This window comes from Thermobia domestica, chromosome 12 (assembly GCF_964235325.1).
Source record: "Thermobia domestica chromosome 12, izTheDome1.hap1.1, whole genome shotgun sequence".
Taxonomy (NCBI): Eukaryota; Metazoa; Arthropoda; class Insecta; order Zygentoma; family Lepismatidae; genus Thermobia; species Thermobia domestica.
In genome coordinates, this window is record NC_137465.1 from 121,196,432 (window position 1) to 121,218,188 (window position 21,757).

Consider the following 21,757-nt stretch of genomic DNA (forward strand, 5'->3'; position numbering starts at 1 on the left):
ATGTCAGATAAAAAAAAACATCGCAAAGGACGAGACACCAGATTAACATCAGGTTTCCCAAAAATAGTTTGAGGATGGAAAATGATTAGCTTATGATATAGGGTACTATTGGATTCGTGCCCTTTCGAGCGTATAACATATTTACAAGTTTTGAACGACCAACGGTACATGCATGAGGTGTTGGAGTTGCTTGTGGTCCCTTTACTGAAGGTCCTGCATGAAACTGAAGGTCCTGCATGAAATTACATTGTAACAGGATAACGTGCAACCACACATGACACGCAACGTCTTACACTTCTTAGATGGGCAGAATGTTCCAGTGCTTTCTTGGTATGTGTGTTTCCCTGATTTCTTGATGATTGGACATTTCTACTCCATTACTGCACAATATCTCGCACATCAGATACCTTCCGCAGCTACCATTGGCAACTAGTGGTAGGCGCATAACTTGCACAATCCAAGGACATTGAAGGTCTCGTCATTTCTCTACCTTGTGTCGTAACTATTCTAGACATCTATTGTGGACCAACACGCTAATGACATCTGGATTTTCTGCTAGGCTGTCGCACACTTGTACTTTAAGCTAACTATGAACCACATTTGAGGATGCTACTTCTTTTGGTGTTGATTTCTAATGTCCCCGTTAGATGGAGGATGAGGTAACAACGTAGTCCCCGTTTGCTTACAACCAAAAGCAAAGAATGTAGTTTAGTGGTATAGCAAAAGGGCACGACCAATGTTATCATATAATAGGTAACATGTTTCTTTTTCCAAATTCTCCTTTCTCTTGAGGTGACGGTTTATTGAACGTGATTAACTCATAAATTTCCGAATTTTTGTTTCATTCTGTGTATCCCGCTCCTTGTTGCATGTGTTTAGGCTGATCCAAATAGAGCCTGAACTACAGACATCTGCAAGTAATACTACGAAATTCCATTGTAACAGCCTATTGTGAGAACTTAAACATTTCTTCAAGTATTGCAACAGCTAGCTACATTCTTGTTATACATGGAGTGAAGGAAAAGAATTGCATGTTTTCATTTTTATTCACGGGTCTTTCGAACCAAACCTGATCCTGACAATTTGGCTATCATTACTTTACAGAATGTGCATACTTTTCGTGGCCTGTGATGCCAAAGGAACATTAAAATTATCACAATTGTAAATATCAGGCTACAATGATTCATTATTGAACTGCTTTGTGAGTTTGACTCAATTGTATGTTGTGTGCAAGTTTATCATCATCTAGTGAACGAACATAGTAAATATAAAATTCAAACAATTTTAAACACTGGAATGTTGGAGAACCCACAAAACACTTGTGTATTGTGGGTTGCTTATGTTCAGTTGGTCTGCTAGAAAGTCCCAAGCACTACGAAACCAGACGCCTATGACCTAAAGATGTCAAATGAAAAGCATTTATGAATTAAAAAGGGCAAAAGTATGACCAATCCAACATCGACTGGTAAAAGTTAAGTTTTATCCTTTCAAACTAAGGGAAGGAAACTTACTGAATGTGCTAGTTCATGTAGTTTGGAACGATGAAACTACACAACTTTAAACGATCTTAGAATTTTGCTGACTTTCTCAGAGTCACACGATAGTGTAATAAATACAAAGGAAGATATAATTACCCCAAAGTGAAACTTAGAATCAAGAACCTGGTTCGGCTTATTGATTTAAATGAGTTCTTTTGAAATATCTGGCAATTGTATCACAAAGAAGTAACGTTCTACTGGAAAGCATTTATTTTTGTATCAACATCTGCTACCAGCATTAACGTTTCCACCAACTTACTGATTGGTGAAATTAGATATACCTAGTTATATTGTTTTTTTGGTTTAGTTTTGAATTTTTGTTGAAGATTTAGTCTAACATACAAATGGTCAGATGTTGATCTGTTGAGATTCAATTGTCGTTAAAAGAAGTTTCCTATAACTTTCGTTATATATCATAACTAGCCTTTGGCTGGCTGGAAATTTGATCCCCAGACTCCCACATTTCTTCAACCACGGCCTTCCATTTCATATTTCAGCCTTTGCTTCCGTTTTTGACAACAGCAAGAATACATTTATGACATTATTCTTTGCGAAAAATTAAAACTTCTTTCTTACTTTGAAAACACATTTCAATCAAAATGGAATGATAAAAACCCATGTCGGCCCAAGTGTTAACTGTATCAAAAAAAAGTCATTTCAAATGGTTCTCCTGTCTTCCCCTAATTATGAGATTGACAACTTCGAAGTCATTTTTGTATATTGCAAAAAAAAAAAAAAAAAAACAAAAAAAAAAACAAAAAAAAAATTAGAAGTGGCTGCTTTCTTACGTTAAAAGTGGAAAACGTGTGGCATAAGGAGTTTATATACCAAGTTCCATATCTCTAACATGTATCTAATCTTAAGGGTTTCCGAGATATCACTATCTTATTATAAGAGTTGTAATCTTTATTTTTCTATCCGCCTTTCTCTTTTCTTGTAAGGGAAATATTATAAAAGGTGCAAGTACCTCTTTAATTATTTAAAATGAAAAGTTTAAATACTAAATTTCATGTCTCGAGGTATGGCCATCTTGTTATAACAATTGTAAATCCACCCTTTTTCTTTCCGCCTTCTTTATCTCTTTTAGGGAAATATCAAGAAACGATTAAACATGTGTCTAATTACTTTAAATAGGAAGTCCATATATCAAATTTCACGTCTCTACCCTTCAGAAATACGGATGTGAGACATGGACATTTGACTATAATAATTGCCAATTTCTATTTTCCCATCCATTTCTCGACGAATTTGCTAAAATCCTTGCTTGGTAGTGCCTTACGTTACAAATCCTATATACTGTCCAAATTTCAACTTTGTACCTCAGGCAATTTGGCCTGGGCATTGAGTAACCAGTTACGACTTTTTCATTTATATAGAGAGATAAAAACAAATAAGTTTTGGTAGACAATTTCCATGCTTAAGATTATTGTTTACCTCTTTGTTGATCTGTCGGCAGCTGACTCTATGATTTTATCCAATTTATTTGGTATGATTTCAATAAGTAACTTACGATTGCTATATTCTTTGTTGTTGGTTTGTTTTCTTAACGGATGAGTTTGGTGAGATGCTTGTATGACTTAATGTTCGATTTAATTTTGACTCTTTGATTAAGAGAGATTTGAAAGACGATAGTAAAGTTGTTTGGCTAATTTTAGTGAACTACTAAACGAGATGCAGTTCTATGTGCATCCAAGGACCTTACACGATCCAGAAATCCTTAGTTATTAGTAGCACGTAGCTGTTTGGAATCGGAGCAAAGAACTGTTCAAGTCATTGCCACAGTCAATCAGAACGGCTACGGTGAAAATCCTAAACAGAAACACCTTTGATTTTACTATCATAAGTAAATGATTATTTGTATTGTTATTCACTATAACAACTACTTATGTTCTTGAAAACGTTAAATTATAGTTCCAGCAGGATAAAGAAACAAGTAACGCATAAGCAGGCAAAAATATATTTCCTCTGTGTGTAACATTAGGTTCCTAAACAGACAATGGAATGCTTCTATTCAACGTAAGTAATTTCCAAGAGTATACGTAAGATGGTAGCAACACTCCGGCAACACTTTCAGTAGCGTAACTCAACGTATTTAGCCCTTTATGTGCATGATTACTGAACTTCGTTTGCTGCATGATCACTTACGGGTAATTACTTAAAAGTTTAATTGGTCTACACACGAATTGTTGGAACGCTAAAAACGAACTCGACACAAATTATAAAAATTATAGATTATCTACTATTATGAGTATGGCAGTTACTTGACGAGCAAGTGGGTACGATTTTCTTGTTTATAATGTTCCATTTTCATGAATGTACCACTTTTGGTATAAATTAAGACTTCTCTCGCACATTTGATGACAAAATTTTAGTAGTAACTAGTTCCTAGGTTGCTACTAAATTGTTCTATTTTACGAAAGGTAATTATATCCTAAAGTTTCTTGTCATTCTCTACATTCTTTACTTCAGCATGGTGCCCGCAAATATAAGCTACAGTATTAAATTTAGAACATAAATTATGCAAAAAAAATATTTTGTAAAATTTAAGCCAATTTATGAATTAGGGCATCACCATAGATATTCTGAAACTATTGACAGGTTACTTGCCGCAACTGAGAAGCTTCCATGCTCCATGGTCTTCCGCTTGCCTCTTTGTCTTCACGTACGATTTTTCTGTTTTGATATCGTCCATTAACTGTAGTCTCCTTGGCCCCTTCCTCACTTTCCTGTCACCATACCCTGTAGCACGTCCCTCATGATACAGTTCCTTCTTAGCCAATGTCCCAACTAGTTTCCCTTCGTCTTCTTAAGAACATCTAAAATTGTTTTTTTGTTCCCTGTCATTTCTAAGACCCTCTCATTCGTTTTCTACTCAACTCAACTAGTTCTCTCCATTCTTCTCCATATCCAAAATTCGAAAGCTTCCAGTCATTTTTCATCATTTTTGCGTAATGCCCATATTTTTGACGTATAGAATATAATACGCCACACGAAGCATTTTATGAGGCTTTCCCCCAAGTGTTTATTCAAAGTATCACAAAATAGTATTTTCTTTTTCCTAAAGGCTTCTTGTGCCATTACTATTCTAGCTTTTATTTCACGTTCTCATTTCATGTCATCACTAATGATACCACTCAGGTATCGAAAACTAGTAATTTGTTCTATTTTCTCCCCTTCTACTTCTATATTTGACCCAACCGACCACAATTAAATTGATATTATTGTAGTGACGATTTTTTCTACTGAAAGCTTTAAGAAATGCCATTTACGTTGTTTTTGTTGTTAATTTGTTAGAAACTACTCCCTAGTAATATTCTATTTCATCCAATTTATTTGGTATGATTTCAATAAGTGCCTTATTGATGTTATATTCTTTGTTATTAATCTGTTTTCTTGGCGGATGAGTTTCGTGAGGTGCTTGTATGGCTTTAATGTTCGATTTAATTTTGACTCTTTGATTAAGAGAGATTTGAAAGACGATAGTAAAGTTGTTTTGCTAATTGTAGTAGATTAGTAAACGAGATGCAGTTCTATGTGCATCCAAGGACCTTCCACGATCCAGAAATCCTTAGTCATTAGTAGCGTGTAGTTGTTTGGAGTCGGTTACATCTATAATAATGTGCAACCGATAGAGAGGTCTATACGAAATACAATGAAACTCGTTGCAACTTAGCAAAGAAATGTTCAAGTCATTGCCACAGTTAATCAGAACGGCTACGTTGGAAATCCTAAACAGAAACCGCTTTCATTTTACTGTCATAAGTAAATGATTATTTGTACTGTTATTCACTATAACAACTACTTATGTTCTTGAAAACGTTCAATTATAGTTCCAGCAGGATAAAGAAACAAATAACGCATAAGCAGGCAAAAATATATTTCCTCTGTGTATAACATTAGGATCCTAAACAGACAATGGAATGCCTCTATTCAACGTAAGTAATTTTCAAGAGTACTACCTGAACCTTTGCTCTCTAAACAGCTCATCATTCACATATGAGCATAAATTTCCTTGTCATTCCTCACAACATCTGTACATGTTCCTTTACAGACAAAAGTGAAAGACGTCTTGATAAAAATCGGCAAAGGGTACCATAAAGAGAAGATTTTTTGCTTATTTTTTTCAATGTCTTGCACCGTTTGCCAGATTGAGCCTACTTCCGGTTGGAGTTTCTAATTCATGTAAGATTAGTGTTTTCTTTCTTCTTGCATGTAGTATGTAATAAGCAAATACATAACATACACTGTTAATTGTAATGCCAGGTATATGTGGTGTTCATTGGGAAAAATACTTTAAACAATAAAGATTCATCTTAGAAAATGCTCGTCTTCTTTGCAGAGAAACAGAAATTATATAGTTTTTATTTACCTATAATTTGTTTAACATAATACTAACCAAATACAAGGTAATAAGGAGCAGAGTTTTGAAATGACAGGACGAATCTTAATTGATTTCCAGGACTAGTATTTGATTCCTACAGCCAAACAAGTTTGTTCAATTCGATTTTTAATTTCATTAAAAGGAATGGAAGAAGCTGTCCTTGATAGCCAGGATGTAACTAATAATACGAGGATGTCATAATTCTTGCAATATTTCCACAACCCAAACAGTAGGCGCGTGCATACGCCGTGATCGACCGTAAGTACAAGGTCCAACTGGACCAAAAGGTGTGTTGTAAGCGGGCTATTTAACAGGGAGGGTGACAATCGGTTAATTTTTAGTGACAGTAAAGATAAGTGTACGATGTCTGATACGTGAACTGATTAGTTTGAACTCAAGCATAACATGAGACAGCAACCAAAACCATTTGTTATGCAAAAGGGGAAGATACAGTGAACCACAGCACAGCATTGGTTTCAGTAATTTCGTTCAGGTTGAAAAAAATGTCCAAGATTAGCCAAGATAATGATGCCCCATCAAAAGGACTATAAGATCATACGACACGTTATTAAGGAAAATCTCTCATCAATAAACGATGATTGTCAAAACAACTCTATATTTCCTAGTTCACTGTAGTGCGTTACCTTCACTAACTCGGGAAAACCATGAGGAGTCCCTGCATTGTACCCCATGGATTGCCCCCAGTTCAGGCCCAGATGAGAGTGAATATGTGCCGACAACTGCTTCAAACTCTGCGTGATGTGCGTTTCCTGAAACTGTCACGTGTGACTAAAAGTGTTATTTTTTTCGAAATCCAAATGAGCAAAAAAAATATTGAGCGCAAGGCCCAACTTCCAGCCGACCTCTATTCCGGACAGTTGGAGCGGATGAATGCTGCCAAAAATTCTCCATTGGTGAACTGAAAAAGTACAGTGCTGCAAATGGATAACGCAAAACTACGCTTGGCTTCAGAAACCAACAAAACTGCAGGAACTTGACAGCATCGAACAGATGCCACACCTGGCATATATTCCTGTCTGATTACAACCCGTTTCGGTGTATGACACACTTCCTTAGATCACGATGCTTCACCAATCATACGTAGGTGGAAACAACCGTGATTGACATTTTTTGCTTCTAAAGACATGTTATCGACGGGGAATCGAGGAACTGGTCCATGAATTTTCCATAGGATGGATTTTGAAATTTGAGTTAACTTGTAAAAATACAAACTCTCATCTTAGGATAATCATCGCTCTGGATTATCATATATTGACAAAGACTAAAAAACAAAATGCTGGAAAGTTTGGTAAAGTACGCTGGAGATGATGGCAGACACGTGCAAATGTTACCATTATTAACAAACTGGAACGTGTGAGAAAATATGTTCAGGATTATAGTACATATGTGCAGATGCTTTCAAATGAACTTGCTACAACGTTTGGGAAAGTATGTTGAGGATTATGGAAGATATGTGCAGATGTTATCAAATAAACGTGCTGAAACGTTTGAAAAAGTATATTGAGGATGATAGCAGACATATCCAGATGTTATGTTCTATAGTTTTCATTTCTGATTAAACACTTTATAACCACACGAATACGACACAATACTTTCAATTAATGTAGTTGCTCGTGAAAATGTCTATAATACATATTACATATAAATTTCTACAAGTAAAAAAATGTAAGAAATATTTCAGATTAGAAACTTAATACAAAGCAGCTCATATTTAGTGCTAAGAGCATAAAAATTGCAACAATTCACAAATTCAGAGAAATTATACTAATAATTTTATTACATTAAATAAACAAAGACCCTCAGAAGTGAAAGGAAAGAATTCATGACTGCTTGTACGAATAATAAAACAAGTAACACACCTTTGCTCTATTAAAAAAATAGATGATTAATGACAGTGTTGTATCTGTCACTCTATTAACCAATCAGATCTTTTATTATTAATATTTTACTTTATAATTACTTTTGCTTGACAATTTGCGTATAGTTCTTGCTAAAGTATTTGTCAGATACCTATGAACATATCACATCATCAAAATCCAAAGAACAGGTTTATCTCATATACCAGAAGGAACTTTTATAGGACTAACATGAATATTCATAAATTATGACCAGCACGGCTGGTTTTTATTGCCTCTAATGAACGCATTCATTAGAACAATAAAAAAATGTTGCCAGTGCATTACGAAATAATATACTACTGCTATACTCCCTCAGTATGCATTCACTTTCTATCACTTAGTCGTTTATTGAAATTAGTACACGCATTGACGCATGTGCAGCACATATTTCATCGCATCTATACGCATTAGTACGCATACATGAAAAAGGATGATCATAATGTAGGAGGCTGTTACCTTGACCCGGATATCTAATGTGAATGGGATTGGCAATGCTTTGGGTGTTTGCCAAATTAAGTTTTACAGTTCTCTTTCAACAAGGACGAATTCAAAAAGCACGCGGTTGGTTGGGACAAGGAACAGTAACTTCTTTTGTTGGAAAACAAAGAGTTTGAAGGACGATGTGCGATGGATTTAATAGTAGAAAACTTGTCTCTTTAAGTTTTATTACTTCCGAAGTAAACAACTATATAACATAACATCCACAATGTATGATATGCATATATAAACTTGTTAATATCATTTGCCCATATTAGTTTTGCGATATACTGTAGCTTACTTTAAATTTAGAACTTTGGTGTAATCATTACTTCCTTGTACTCATGTTCACAGATCAGAGAAACAAATAAATAAACATTTGATATATGTATTTGCCTAGCAATACTATATTTTCAATTTTAAGAAAAAACTAAGAAATTTTGAACACACGATATTTATGACATAATGTTTACATATTTCTCGCTACATCTAACTTTTCAGAAAATCTCTCTTGTATAGGGTATACTAGAACGTTGTGTCAGATTTTCAAACGTCACAGTGTGAATATCAATATAGTAACGAGGAAGCTATACGAGTTTTATAAACATGCGTTCGTGGAAAGAGGAGCAATCCTAGGCCTGTAGTTTCTGTAGATGACCGTATAGTTACCGGTTTGAAAATTTAGCATAAACCTATACACAGTAGCCTGGTTAATTGCTCTGATTTCTTGAGTAATGTTTTCTTTTTAATCGTATTGAAACGACAATCGTTATTTTCTATTCTCAGTCGTTGCAATTCAGTTGATAAAAGTTTCTGAATCGTCTCTAGATGTCATCAAGGGCGCCCATCAGGGGATGCAAGGTGGGGCGCTCGCCCCCTAGAGGAAATTGTAATTCAGAATATTGAAAATCCAATAGAATTTTTACATTAGTTACAGCAAAATTTGAAACTATTTTTGAAACGTCACTTATACTTGCCCCCCTTGGAAACCACAACATGGGCGCCCTTGGATGTCGTCTGGAAATTACAGTATCTGTACAGTCATATTCTTCTAAAAAGAAAAAAAGAAAGAAAGAAACGACTCCACTGGTCACTAAATATAATTTCTCCACTGGTCACTAAATATAATTTCTCCACTGGTCACTAAATAATGCTTACGGAAACTGCAGGAAATGTTGAATAATTCCAGTCGTATAACTTCACAACCATTACATTGATGTTCACATTGTGACGCATCAAAAAACATTATAATTGAGTGGGACACCTCTGTATACGATATTATCTCTACATGTGTGTTTTAAGTTATACAAATATATTGATATCAATTTGACACCGTTAACATTTAATATACTTCTCTCGTCTGTCTCCAGAACATTTAACTTTAAAATGTGTCTGCGATATTGCAATTAAAATGGTTTTTAAGCGTAGTTATGATTTCAACACTTCAACGCAAATTTCAGTTGTCTAAAAAGCATCGAGGCTTTGGATGGCAAAATAGAGAATATAGTTATTGTGATTTGAAAGTAACTTTATGAAACCATATGCACGATTTTGTTTGATTATTTTTTGGCACTTTTTCAGCAATACCATAATCCCGTCGCCATAAGACTTCTGTCAATGCAGGCATGACATATTTCGCTTTCAAAGTTTTACCTGAGCAGTTCTCTACTGATTTGTGTTTAGTTAGGTGCACTGATGATGGAATGCCATGATTTCATGTTGGAAGGGGTACAAAACCAAGATGGCACATACATTTCAAGATAACCGCTACGCATAACTCCACGATAATAATTATGGGCATATATCTCTGTAACCAATGGCCCTACAAAAATTTTGCACTATACCAGATTTACTTATGATCTTAAATTTTAAAGAGATTAAACTCTTTTTGTAAAATGTACCATTCTGATTCTTTTATTGTCAAAAAGTACATTATATCACAAACTTGTGCAAATTCCAACATGTTTCATTTATTTATATTTTGGTATTGTCTAATCTATATTCTAGCATTTTGTTAAGTGAAAAAGAACAACAAAGAAAAAACAGTCAAATTAAACCGGTTGATGCAGTAGTATACACTTTTAAGGATTATATACAGTTGTGCTGCACAAAATTCGTGTAATTTCGTATGTAAGAACATGAATCTTTCAAGCACGCAGAAGTACTGGTTGTGACGTTTCCATTCACACTTTGAAGTGGTGTATTTTGTGCAATTACAAGGCTGAACAATATGTGTTTGAATTGCAGTTTGGGTAGGCGATTGGAAATTTAGCGACGTGTCAGTTTTTACTAAGCCGTAGAAGGATGGTATCATTACTGAATTCCGGTTTGTTACCAAGTGTTCGTCTGTAGTGCACAACTTAAATATGAGTTGAAAAAGTTATCATAAGGTGATGTTATGCCCCACAATTAGTTTTTGTTACCATATACCAACAACTTTATTGGTATTTGTTTATTTGTTCTTATTTTATGCATGACATCAAGTTCTACAAAGTTTGAATTGATATTTATTTTATTTGCTAAAGTGTTAACCTATTCTAGATCTGCACCAAGAATTAATTGGCGAAATGGTTCTATTTTTCAAAACTAAAAGAAAAGGAAGAAAGAAACACAAACAATTTAATTTAATTTTAATTTTAGAAATTTAACGGAATAATAATGTGTTTGTAATAAGATCCCGAAATCTAAAATCAAGCTATTATTTACTACCAAATATTTAAGTAAAAACGAATAATTTTGGAATCTGATAGTGCACCAGAAAGAAATCTACCCTATAATCTGGTAAAATAATATTAATAACATATAAATAGATAAATATTTATAAAATACCGCAGATATATTTTATAATGGAGGACATAAAATAATAGATAAAGAATTTCTTCTAGGGCTTAGGTCCTCCTTCTTCTACATTGCCATGCCACAGATAAATAAAATTTAATTAAACGCATGTTTTTAAAAAACACAAAGAAGCAAAATTCTAGTATTTCCTAATAGTCATTGCTTTAAAATGAAAACTCTTCGGAAGGATATCCAACCTCAATATATTCTATGTGGGTAATCTTAATCTAAACCTACTATATTTTATTGGCCATATATTGTTTATTAAACTGATGTCAGCAATAATACTCAGTAGCACAGCACTAAATATAATTTATATGACTTGTATAAATCAACATTAAACATTTATTGTACAGTTATGAAGTTATGTTACATGCAATTGGCAACAAAGTAAGGATACTTGCGACACAGAGGAAGGATTATATTTAATATACAAGAAGATAATAATGATATTGAGTAATATAAATAAATGAATTTAAAACAATTGAAATACTGTAATTAGTATATAGTAAAACTCCGTATGTAATATATTTGTCTTTCGCTGGACTGTCGGATTCCTATGATGTTAGCTGTAATAAAGTGAGTCTAAAATCGTGTAAGAATAATGTTAATCATAAACAAATATCACATAGTGCTTATGTATATAGTTTTAAGCTCTTCACCGAATCTAGATCTCAAAGGAAATCTTTCTACTGTTTTTCATACGTGATACAGACTCGAAGAAATAACAAGGGCCTGACCGCTCAGTGGTCTTTTGTTGCCTCCGGTCGACAAGGAGGATGACTTCGCCGTAATATAAACTAAAAATCAGATTGCTGTGGTATTACTCGGAAAGAAGGATAGTACAACGTGGCTGACGGTTGAGATGACGTTGACAATATATCTGGTCTCCTCACAACTTCATCGAATCTGCTATAATTAAAAGAGCCACATATCTCTTTGAGGATTGAGAGGTAGACTTTTTCAAGTTGTTTTATAGATTTATTACACGGAATGTTAGGACCAAAACGAGATTTCAAAGCTTCCTGTGCAAATGGAGATCCTGCAATGATTTTAAAAATACTTTCTTTGGTTCCAGTCTTGCTGCTCGTATATCTGGTTAACTATGTAACCCTGGAAGAACTTCTCTCAGGCTAGATCCCAGTTTATCAGCTACATAATTGATATATAGCCCTCTTCTTTCTTTCCTACAGTGAACGTTACCACAATGTTGTCACATCTAGCATCTCGTAATTTACGCCATGTACTGTAGATACCAAAGGTAAACACATCACCCCAAATGTTGTAATCTTTAAATGTGAAATGAAATCATTTTTTAAAGTCTAACGTCCTAGGTATGCCCCTTAGAACAAAGGAAACGGATAACTAATGAAAGTGAAGATCGTAAAAATTAAAGTTTTGTGCTCTTTCAGTGGAAATCGAACCCAGAAACACCTGCACCAAAGACACACGCGTTACCATTAGACCAGTGATGAGGGGAAATCCTGAAATCTATTCCATGAACCATTTTAATTTTACTGCTTCTCTCTTTGTCAATTACTTAACAAAATGTTAGAAAATAGATTGCCGAAATTTAAATAAAAAAATATGAAATTTTCATAAAGTTAGTGATATAATACAATTCTTGACAATAAAACAAACTATTCATATCAGAATGGTCTTTTTTTTTTTTTTTGCCAAAATGTTTTACTTCTTCAAGATTGAAAATCATAAAAGTTTATGTAAATTTGGTGTCAAACAAAATTTTAATTGGATCACTGGTTAGAAAGCTATACGCTCGTAATTATCAGCACGGCGCACGAGTGCCAGCCATCTTAGAAAACGTCACCACCTTGATTTTGCACAACTTGCAAGCATGAACTTCTCTCATTGCATTACCATTGTACCCAACTGAAGACAAATCAGTAGAGAACAGCTACCGTAAAAGTTTGCAGGCGAAATGAGTCAGCTCCCCGTCTATTGCTTTGTGATCAAATATATTTAACAAGAGTTTTAGCAGGTTTCTATGTAATTCTCAATAGTGCTGCAAACTTTACGAATGTTTATCATGTTTCTAGAATGGTTTAAGACAACACATTACTATATATGGCACTAAGATCTTCACTGTAACCTTCAATGTCATTGAATGAAGTATTTATCTAGGCAGTATTCCGAAGGTTTTTGAAAAAATTCAATCCCTTGTTTCTATTAACTTGAAATCCGTTGTGTCACTATCAGAGTATTAGACACTAAAGTACTTTGAATGTGCATACCCCTACCGTCTAACTTGCATTATTTCTGCTAGAGAGGCTTCCATATTTTTGATGCCTATGATACTGTAACTTCCTTAGTTCGCATCATTAAATAATAAATGTGATAATGTAATTTTTTGATTGACATGTTGATTTGAAATGTGTAATAACCTAATATAGCGTCATTTGAAAAAAAAAATATAACTTTATGTAGGGTCGACAACGTTGTTAACCTGGTGGCATCGCAGACTCTGTCAAATAATGTCCCACTACCACAAGATTTCAGCGTTTCTTGTCTGTGTTAAAGCTGGAAAGTTCGGTAGAAGATAGTTCAAGCGAGAAGTTTACTAACAGATGCTTCACCATTTGACGTTCAGGGATTTGGATTGATATGGTTATCGAGCAGTCACTAATGAAATCCACAAAACCTGACAAAAGTATTGCACGGAAAAGAAGTGCTTAAGAAAGTGAACAAAAAGACTTATGGTATGCTACGATAACCACTGTGTACGAAGGAATTGAGAACTTTAGTGTTGTTATGTTGGATACAACAGATTAACTGTTAATGAAATAGATTATCTTATTGAAAAGATCATGATGTATAAAAATTGTTAGAATCGATAATGATCTTTTCCCAAAAATCATGCTAATTACGTGAATAGCTGGTGGAATTATCGGTGGTGATAAAGTCATTGTTACAACGCATACGAAAATTTACTTCCCACCATGGAAAATACTATCGGGAGCCAGTTTGAGAGTATCAAATTGAAACGCACAAGTACTTTCACTTTTCAGAATGCAAGTATAGATATGGATCTAATATTGCTATATAATTGATTAAGCAATACGAAAGCATTTTGACATCAACTTCAAACATTCTAGCAATATGAAGTAGCTCTATATTTATTGTCACTTTTTAAAGATACAATAATAAGTAGAATAAAACCTTCCTACTATCGGTTTGACCCAATAGTTATTGAATTTGATTACACAAATGATACTTATATCGTTCATGAACATTTCTTTCACACTGTGTTATATAGGATCGAAAAGACATATTTCATTCTGTAATTGAATAATATATTTATGACGTATATAAATATATTGGTTCTAATGTAATTATTATATTTAACAGTCACAACAGCAATAGTAAAAATATAAGCTATGAAACAACATAGTTAATTTGCCAAACTGTATGCATAAACTGAAGCTCTCCTAGATACAACAAAAAATGTTCCAATGAATCAAGAAAACACTTTTTAATAGAAACAATAAAAGAAAATTTATTTCATGATAATCTGAAAAGTTTGAGAACATGAACATCATCAGGAAACAAGTTCAAGATTACGATGTCTAATACAAATCGAACTAAAATTGTCATGATCATAACTGATCAGTAGATCTATCAATTTTCTTAGTGTTATAATCTTCTGACAGTAATAAAATTCTATTTTCTTAAACCAGAAAAACTGAGAAAATCAAGGGCACAATTTGTCCATTACCAACTTCATTGTCAGTGGACAGGTAAGTGCTTACCACTGCGCGCGTCCCAGTTGGTTATTATGTCCACAAAAATATATACTTCACTAAAATTATCAATATTTTTATTTGTACTCATGGCAATGATGATTTTTCAATTTTCTCCAAGGGGGGACGAAATTTTAATACGCTGGGGGTTAAAAGTAGTACTACGAAAATTCTGGGAGTCTACATTGAGTACGATAATATATATTGTCCTGGGAGAATTTCCTGGCTCTGAGGGAAAATTCTTCCCCTATCGCACCCTGAAATCATCCCTGATTAATTACTGTAAATATTACTATACATTTATTCACGCTTCTCGACGGAAACTTCCGAAACGGTTACGGTCATTCTTGTAGCAATTTTTCAGCTACAAATAACTATTTCCGTCGTAGGACCAATAGTTTACGACATTTGTCACAAAAAGGTATTGTTTTTGACATTCGATCGCTATAAAATTTTTAGCAGGGGTCAAATCGATTGGAACCTTTGATATATTCTTTAGAATGGCAATATTAAGGTCCACAGGAAAATTCAACTTTCTGGGAATTTTTAAGCAGTAAAATCATATTTTCACTGAACTTCCCTTCTGAGCATACTAGCAATGAAATCAAAATTAATAGAATTAATGTTTCTTTTTGTTTTTAACAAAACTAATAGAATGAAATTGTTTCCACTAAAACATAAAAACGGTCAGTACTTTTGCGTGACAGCTGGAAGGAGCCACGCCCTCTACATGCAAGAACTGGGACAGCCTCTGTCTTTGTGGTATAAAATTGCTTGTAGATGTAGCTTATATTATTACCTCCGCTGCGTGCATAACTAACGTTGATAACTGATAATAACTCGAATATCCTAAAAACGCATACGTAATTGTTGCTGCAATTTAATTGTAAATTGGACTTACTGGTGACAATTTCTTCCTGTTACCCACTTCCTTCTCTATATATATATTTAACACACAAACATTTTGTCTTAGCATGAATTGATTTTGCGAGAATATCTTTCACAGTCTCGTAATAGAAACCACTTTTTAAAAATTTATATCACACTTTTTTTTCGGCTAGCCGAAATTTAAGTTTCATTCCGTAGCACTCAATTTGTAGTGATTGATTTAGTAATAGATAGCATTTGAGACACTTTAAAGCAGTGTTTCCCAACCGGTGTGCCGCGGCACACTGGTGTGCCGTGAGTGGGCCGCTAGTGTGCCGCGAGGAATCGAAACAAAATTATTAATTTTATAGCAATCAAATTGCAAAACGTAGGGAAAAATGTATATTTGTATTTCACATTACTATGAACCTCTACTATGAATCTACAATTTTAAGTTTCATACCAGGTTACTGTTTTGTACATTTCTAATGTTGAAAAAAGTATTTGTTATCATTGTTATGACCATTATTGCTTCTTTACTGTTGCAGACTATTTCTTAACTTGAAAATTTAAAAATCATCCAATCCTTTCGAAAAATTACCTACATTTGTGTTTTAAAAGTAGAAGATATTTGTTTATTCGATCGTTATTTAGTGATCTTCCTTCTTAGTAAAAGGTTGGATACAACTTTAAAAGAGAAAGCGTATTTTTAAAAACCTGAGTCCAATAATTCATTGCAATTGTTTTCTATTTTTAAATTAGAATGAAAAATAAGCATAATGACTTACCACGCGGAAAAAAACAGTGATAGAGCTTTCTTCTCTGTGAGAAGGAGATCAATAATCACAGAAAAATACCACTGTGTTTTATATTTATAAATAATAATATCTATAAGTGTGCCGCGAGAATCCAAGTAACACCAGTAGTGTGCCGCAAGTTGAAAAAGGTTGAGAAACGCTGCTTTAAAGGATACTAAAGTTTGTAGTAAGTAAATTTGGTGCTCTGTTGGGGATAAATTCAGTATTATATTCAACGTAGATTTAAGTTTTATACTGTCACAAAAGACCTGGCATCATCAGTATAAATTACCCCTTCCCTCGTAGATTTGGTGTTGTTTAACATATTGCTACTGAACTTTGTTCACTTGAGTTTTCTTTGAGTGAGGTAGGCTACAACTTCTGGATTTCAATAGTAACAGAAATTCATTTGAATTTACTGTATATTGAGTCTGAGCTACTACCATTGCACTATATTTATGGAAATTGCTAGTTAATACTTGTGAAAGCAACAACACTTTTTTTTTTTTTTTTTTTTTTTTTTTTTTTTTTTTTTTGCTTACGACTCAGACTATGAAATTAGTTCTTGTATTACAGGAAATACTTCAGAGAGCAAGACATTGTATATAGTACTTACTGTTAATACTCTACTTGCTGACAAAACATTGACATATTTTCTCCATTAAAAAGTAAATGAAAAATGACGGGTGAACCAGCTGAAATTTAAAAGTTGTGATAAACATTTAATATCCAATACATTGTTTAGCAAATTGACGATGGTCTACGTCATTATTGATGCATATCTGGGGAGTCTATTTCACAGGAGCTTCCTACTTACACGATACGTAGGATCAGTAGAGATTTTGATAGTGGAAGGCTGTACTCCATTTTGGATGGCCAGGCAGAGCTAGTGAATTTCAACATTTAATATAAGCGATTGATTAGATGAAGCTATGAGGCCCACTCATATGCATCAAATTTTCAACATACCTAGATAGATGAGGTTCGGGGATGGGATGTTTTTTATCATTTCACTTTGATGGTCCAACTTGCGGGAGGGAGAGGAGGAATATATATATATATATATATATATATATATATATATATATATATATATATATATATATATAAATGATCGAAAATAACCGATATTAGTGTCAAATCCATAGTTGTCGGGGTCGCTGAGATGAGTAGTGACACTTCCCATGCCATTTAAATCAAATTTCAGCTCCGCAACCTGGGGGAGAGAAGATATATAAAAATGATCGAAAATAACCGATATTAGGGCCGAATACATAGTTTTCGAGGTCGGTGAGATGAACAGTGACACTTCTCATGCCATTTAAATCCAATTTCAGCTCCACAGCTTGGGGGAGAGCAGATATATAAAATGATCGAAAAGGACAGATATTAGTGCCGAATGCATAGTTTTCGGGATCGGTGAGATGAACAGTGACACTTCCGATGCCATTTAAATCCAAATTTAGGCCCACAATTTTGGAAAAAACAAATTAAAGTTTGTATTTTATTTCCTTGCGTACCATTAAATATCCTACATGGTTGTCAGGGGATCATAAGAAAAAAGAACCTAAAGAAAAACTTACAAGCTTTCTACAAGGTTGCAAATGGTGGAACTGTGCAAATCATATTTGTTCAATAATAGAAATAATACGAACAATAGCTGTCACTGACAGATGTGTTCATTTGTGATAACTTAATTGTGGCACGTTTATAAAGATCAAAGTGAACCAAATCACAAATAAATAAATAGATTGCATACAACTTATAAAAGATGTACCAGGAAGTAAACCCTTAACATAGGTTACTTACCTTCCCTCCACATAATTTTCAAAGTCAAACCCTTGTGCTCACCCTCCCCACGTCAGAACAATAGATAGAAATTCGGAGATTTTATTAAACGCTTGCAGGCCCTTAGAAATAAATGCAGAGAAATCTAAATGCATGGAAATTCTCCGGGAACATAACACTGCAAATTATGATGTGTCACAAAATGAAATAATACTATTGACCAAATGGATACTTTAAAATATATAAGATCAATGTTAACAAACCAAAGCCATACCCACAAAGAAATTAAATGTCGACTGAAAGCAGAAAATTCGTGTTAATGTTCAGTTCAAAATCTATTGTCGTCGCGAATTTTGACAAGAAATTTGAAGCTTAAAATATATAAAACGGCAATCATATCTGTCGTTCTGATCGCTTACTCTGAAGGAAGATAGCAGACTGAAAGTATTTGAGAATAAAATTCCGAGACGAATATTCGGACCCCAGAAGAGCGGAAATGGGGAATGGCAGAAACTTATAATGAGGAACTGCACTATTTATACCGTTTACCAAACAGTTTTAGGTTCATTAAATCTAGGACTCTAAAGTAGGCAGGTCAAGTAACCAGGATGAAAGAAAGCAGGAACACTTTCAAAATTTTAACTAGAAATCCAATCGAAAAATGATTATTAGGAAGACTAGGCACAGAGGCTAATTCCCCCCCCCCCAAGGGTTAAGCCCTTTATGTGGGAAGTAATGTAAGAAGAACATGGAAAAATGGGAATAGGATATTGATCTATGAGTAGTTACATTTATTATTATTCATATTAAACAAACAAAACAAAACCAAAAGTAGATAAAGAAAACTATGGTTACGTTTATTCACAGAGCAGACATTTAGGCTATAATCATAAGGTTGGGAAGAGATAGTAGACGATGAATGATAATTCAGAAAATTTGTTTAAAGCAGAGCCTTGGAGCTATAACCATTGGACATTTACAGGAGAGGAGACAAATTTATTAACAGCAAATGATTAACAAAGGACATTATAGCATTAATGCTATAATCATAAAATTAGGTGAAAATGAAATGAAGGTGAGGTGCACTAGACATCACAACACATGGGATATATCAGGGGACAAATGAGCTTATCTTCCGATTCTGGAATAGCTCAGGACCATAATGAAGACAGTCGGTACCCTGTTAGAACAAATTGACTACTTTGGTTATGGGTAGAAGTCAATGGAAAGCTTTTCTGAATGCAGCAATGAACCTCCGGGTTTCATAGGTCATAGAATTGGTTCATTAGTTAAGTATGCATAGCATAGTTTGGAAATCCACTAAGTTGAAATAATACAGTTTCTAAGTTTCAATTAAACACAACAGTTTTAAATCGGAAAGTTGCCTGCACAGTTTAACACCCGATAGCTTCTGTGTTTAACACCATATCTGTTAGCGTCTCTTATGTTACATATATTATTAGGATTAGTGTGACACCTAGACTAAGACTTCACCGTTTATTATTAGGATTGCTAACAACAGAAGATCCCATAAGTTGTCGCTCAAATGTGATTGTCACATACCATATTGATAAAGCATCATGAGAAATAAAAATGAGCAAAATTTAAGATGCTATAGACCAGAACGATACGACCTACAGGGCTTGAACTTCGGAATATCCAAACAATTATATCATGGAAATATATACGTTTTAAGTAAATATCTGAAAAACCGTTAAAACAATCAAAACGAAAGATGTACAGCGGGAGACACTTCTAAATGGTACAGCCATATGGAGATTTACGGCTAAGGTGTACCATTTAGAAGTGTCCCCCGCTGTACAATATAATCAGAACAAAATTTCGTATCGGAAATCGCAAACAGTGTTGCCATGGATGAGGAAGTGTTGCCAACCTAACATAAAAATATTTTGTTTGAAATAGCACCATATACAAATGTGCACAGATTCTAAATTCATTATTATCACTAAACATAACAGTGAAGTTTAGTGGTAAGTGTTTCACACTGTTGAAGCTATGTGTGGTGAAAATATATAATGATTACCGATACGGCAGTTTGTTCTCATTATCTGGTGCATCTTTTGCTTTGATTACTGTAACGGTTTTCAAGATATTCACTTTAAAAGTAAATAACTCCATTATTCAATATTTTGGATATGAAAATGTTGAAGCTCCGTAGATCGTATCTTTCTGGTCCATAGCACCTTAAATTTTGCTCATTTTTATTTCTCATGATCCACTATCAGATGTGCTATGATGAGCCAGGTTTGAGCGACAACTTGTGGGTCTTCCCTTGTAAGATTGAATTGTTCATTGCAGGAGACATGATCAATTAATATTTAAGTTTGTAAAGAAGTTACAGGTTTTCTTGAGTAGTTCATAAAAGATTCATGAAGTTCACAAATTTTATTGTCATGAATTTGATGTATCAATATATGACGAGTTAATAAATTATCATTATAGGCATTGCACTCCTATAATGATCATTGTCCTCCTTATATTATCTTTCACAGGATCAATCCTCTCGAACTTCAACGTACTCTCTAACTCCCTCAAATACAGCATACAATCTTCTATGATTCTCAGTACATACATAAGCTCCTATCTTATGTTATTATTTAGTCCAACAGAAATATATAGTATTCCCTTTACACTGTGTTTCGTACATCATATCGTCGATATTTTCTGGAAGTAGTGAATATAACTTTTTCCACGCATTACGAACCAGTGAATGAGCAAAAACATGATTTCAAGACAAATGAAGTTTAAAGTCATTGAAAACACATCCTAAACAACACATAGTGCGAGCTTCACACTTTGTCAGAACAAAATACAAGTTGTTCCAATATAAACAGCGACAAAAGTTAAAAGTGTCAAATTTGGTGCGAGCGATCCCGGGTTCGATTCTCGGTGGGGACAATCGTTCGAAAATGTGTAACAGCATTTTCAGGCCATCCATCTTGAGTGAGGTTTTCCTGAGTTTCCCCCCATTCACACCTGGTAAATGCCGGGATGGTACCTAACATAATGGTCCCAGGTCGCTTCCTTCCTTTACTTTCAATGGAGAGTGTACTCCCGAGGGACGTCATCCCTCATATACGTGACGGGCTAAATGGTCTTAGATGCCAATAGCCCAGAAATCTAATTTCTAATCGTAAGTGTCAAATTTTGCATAATTGTCCGGTTGGTGAAGCATGGAGAATTAGCCACTCGCTAGCTCTGGAAACATCGTTATATATGTTGATTTCTCCATGTGTCTAACCAAAAGTTAAAAACGGCTGGTCTAATCAGTCAAAACGAAGTATACTACTTAACCGAATAAATATCTAGATTGCCGCAGATAGCTGTAGAACCATCTTCACATAAGCCATTTTTTAATATGTACTAGTTGTTG

The 21,757-nt window shown here is 34.2% G+C and overlaps 1 protein-coding gene and 1 long non-coding RNA gene across 14 annotated transcripts in view; one reads left to right on the forward strand and one right to left on the reverse strand.

Moving 5' to 3' along the window:
- LOC145666608 (uncharacterized) overlaps positions 1 to 10,208 on the forward strand; it is a 62,732-nt gene extending 52,524 nt beyond the window's left edge. Inside the window, exon 4 of the long non-coding RNA XR_014127792.1 lies at positions 9,897 to 10,208. This is a non-coding gene — a long non-coding RNA (uncharacterized LOC145666608). The remainder of the gene's footprint in view (positions 1 to 9,896) is intronic.
- The window catches only part of para (sodium voltage-gated channel paralytic), a 651,733-nt gene that overhangs the window by 562,475 nt on the left and 67,501 nt on the right, over positions 1 to 21,757 (reverse strand). The window lies entirely within an intron of this gene.